Here is a 3646-nt window from a genome sequence, read left to right as displayed (position 1 = left end):
GGGGGAGGCAAGAATTAGGCCATATATGAATGGCCTGGTAGATGCATCTAGCAATGCATCATAGGACACAAAGAACACATGCCCAGTCTCCATTTGTAAAAACATGACAGCTGGCTACAAGCTGTTTGAATTGGGAAAAACATGGGCAGAATAGAGCAAAGAAACATTGCTAGAAATCAAACCCTAGAAAAGTTACTTTTTGGACTATAGCTCTCAGGAAGCCTCATCCAGTAAGACTAGGAAATTATAATCCAAAAAGTAATTTTTCCAAAACCTGTATAAAAGTGGATGTGCCTCAACATTTTGTTTTATAGTCTGTCTTCCCTATCATTTATACATACCAATCATAGAATGCAGAAGACATTGCAAAAAAAAAATTGGGTCCCTGCCTTCCCAAATGGCATTACTGTGTCAGTTTCTCCCATGATATCCATTCAATTTATCTCATACTGTACTGAACATTTATATAACACACCTCTCCTCACCAGTCACTGATAGAGAAGAGTGACACCTGTCTCCACCTCTGTGGCTAATGAAACAAGTTGAAAAAAATACTGATTGGGTGAGAAAGAAGGTATTGCTAAATTTGTCAGGTAAGCAACTGTTTTCAAGATCTTTTGTGAATTGCTTCCAGTTGAATAAGTATAGTTCGTCCTCCATATCCATGGATTTCACATCCATGGCTTGGAAACCCCCCCTCAACAACAACAACAACAACAACAACAACAACAACAAAGGTGGAGGAAGCAAGCAAACAAAAACCAAAAAGCAAACCCTGATTTTGCCATTTTCTATAAGGGACACTATTTTACTATGCCATCATTTATAATAGGACTTGAACATCCACAGATTTTAGTATCTACAAGGGATCCTTGAAACAAGGACTCACTGTAAATTCCTTTAAACATCAACAGATGTACCAGCAGGAGAGCATGGCAAAGTTACTTTTATTAACTACATCTCCCAGAGTGCTTCTGCAGCACCAATATGGCCAATAGCCACAGCCAGTATGGCCCATAAGGAACACTGGAAGTGAGTGAGCAACAAAATAGTGAAAGAAAATAATTTTGCCAGTCTCTGACTAGCATGAAACACCTTAGCCATGAAGTCCTCACTAGACCACATTCATTGAAACAATGGGATTTAGAGAACTCTTGATTTGCCATCCAACATTTGATTCAATGAGTTTACTCTGGATGGGACTCTCTGGCTTTTCTTCGCAAACGAAGATTCAGGAAGGACACATCCCGTGCTGTCTACAAGTGTGTTGATGTCTAAAAAGGCCAATCTGAGATAAACAAGTCCGGTTGCAGAAAGCACAGCAGAATGTCTCCTTGAGTGATATTTCTAAGTTAGGGTTCTTTCTGCGTTGTCGTTTCTCTTCGAGACTCGTTTGGCGTGAACTTTAAAAAAAGGCTGCAGCATTGTGGATAGTGCATCTCCATGCCTCCCGATGCGAGGCCAGGGAGGACTGAGTTTACTCTGGATGGGATTAGCAACTGGATTAAGGGATGAAGTAGATATCATGAAACCCTCCATGTGTTGTTGCAATTCCCAGCATTCTTCACTCCATTAAGTGAAGGGGGAATGTGTGATATCCTCATGCAGATGTAAAGAAGGGTCCCATGGATAAAAATTTGAATACCACTGAACTAGAGCATTCTAAATACCTCACCAAACTACACTCCCATCTTTCCACAGGATCTTGGCATGGCTGTTTAACTGTTTCTGAACCATTATAACTGTGCAGTATGGACACTGCTGCTCCCTCTCGCTGTGTATGTGTTAGGGTTGCCAAGTTCACAACAGGTGAAGGCTCCTCTGTCTTTAAGGATTGTGGAGAAGAGGGCGTTTCAACAGGTGTTGCTTGTTACCTGGCTATATGTCAAGCAACACCTGATGAAAACCCTTCTTCTGAATAAGCATTGGACTGTGTAACCTGGAAAGCCCTTGAGTACGTTTTCTCCACTTCATTATTTTGTCCAGGGCTGACCACTTGCACAGTCCCAAAACCTATGGCCAACCACAGTTTGCACTGCACAAGCTTAAGGTAACCTTTCCCTTGGCCCTATCCAGCTGCATTTGCATTGCAGAAATAATAACTTTGACACCCCTTTAACTGCCTGGCAAGCTGCTTTGTGTCTCAAATTGGGGGGGGGGAGTGGGATAATAATAATAATAATAATAATAATAATAATAATAATAATAATAATAGCACTCTGATACCTATTATCAGTATGCAATAATTATTATTATACCATTATTATTATGGCAATTATTATTATATTGGTGTAATTATTGGTATCAGAGTGGTATAATAAGAATGATAACACCACCAATTATTTCTTATGTACTAGTAAAAATAAAAATAATAATTTATATCCCACATTCCCTCCAAGATAGGAATGGGAAACAAAGTGGCCTGTAATTATTATTACTATTTATTATTATTATTATTATTTATATCCCACTTTCTCCCAAAAATGGGACACAAAGTGACTTACAAATAATAGCAATAATAATAATAATAATAATAATAATAATAATAATAATAATAATAATATATCCCACTCCCCCCAAAAAAATTGGGACACAAAGCAGCTTTCAAATAATAATAATAACAACAATAACAATTTATACTCAACTTTCACCCCCCAAAATGGGGCACAAAGCGACTCACAAATCATCATCATCATTTTATTATTATATATATTCCATTTTCCCTCCAAAATTGGGACACAAATCAGCTTAATAATAACATAATACTATCCCACTTCCCCCCAAAATTGGGCACGACGCAGAGCTTTCTATAATAATAATAATAAAATTTAATTTCACTTTCCCAAAAAAACTGGGGACACAAAGCGACTCTATTATTATTATTATTTATATTTCACTTTCCCTCCAAAATTGGGACACAAATCAGCTTAATAATAATAATAATAATATCCCACTTCCTCCACAAAATTGGGAAACGAAGTGGCATACAAACAATACTAATACTCGCTACAGTGCAGATGCAGGGCCCTTCCTGGGCGATGCCCTCCCTCCCTGCCTTGCTGCCTCCGCCCAGGACTCCTCCGGCTCGCTTCCTCCAGGCTCCGGATTTCGCTACGGTTGTTTGGTTTCCTCCTTCTCTCCACCCCCAGATCGGCTCTTCCCGTAAACGACCAGCCCCTTCGCCTTCTCCTCCTGGGTCATTCGTGGAGCAAGGAGAGGGAACCAGAAAGCAACGAAGCCCTTGAAGGGAACCAGGTGGGGAAGGGGCTGCCTTCAGGGCCAGGTGTTGCTGTTGTTGTGGGCCTTCAATTGGTTGCATTCAAAGCCAATTGTTGCTGTTGTTGTGTGCATTCAAACGGTTGCATTCAGAGCCACTTATTATTATAGTGATAGCAATAGCAATAGTATCTACATTTCTCTACTACTTTATCAGTGAACTAGCATTTGTTGTTGTTGTGTGTCTTCAAGGTGTTGCATTCAGAGCCGTTTGTGGTTGCTGTGTGCCTTCAACGGGTTGCATCCAGAGCGGTTGTCCTTGTCGTTGTTGTGTGCCTTCAAGGTGTTGCATTCAGAGTCTGTTGTTGTGGTTGTTGTTGTGTGCCTTCAAGGTGTTGCATTCAGAGTCTGTTGTTGTGGTTGTTGTTGT

At 40.0% G+C, this 3646-nt stretch overlaps 1 protein-coding gene across 1 annotated transcript in view; it reads left to right on the top strand.

Annotated features, from left to right (window-relative positions):
* The first annotated feature begins 3087 nt into the window (after nucleotides 1-3087).
* The window catches only part of PLSCR1 (phospholipid scramblase 1), a 40271-nt gene continuing 39712 nt past the window's right edge, over nucleotides 3088-3646 (top strand). Inside the window, exon 1 of the mRNA XM_042457868.1 lies at nucleotides 3088-3255. The gene's annotated coding sequence lies outside the window, so the exon portion shown is untranslated. The remainder of the gene's footprint in view (nucleotides 3256-3646) is intronic.

The sequence above is a fragment of the Sceloporus undulatus genome, chromosome 3, assembly GCF_019175285.1.
Source record: "Sceloporus undulatus isolate JIND9_A2432 ecotype Alabama chromosome 3, SceUnd_v1.1, whole genome shotgun sequence".
Taxonomy (NCBI): domain Eukaryota; kingdom Metazoa; phylum Chordata; class Lepidosauria; order Squamata; family Phrynosomatidae; genus Sceloporus; species Sceloporus undulatus.
This window is presented reverse-complemented; position numbering and strand designations above follow the sequence as displayed.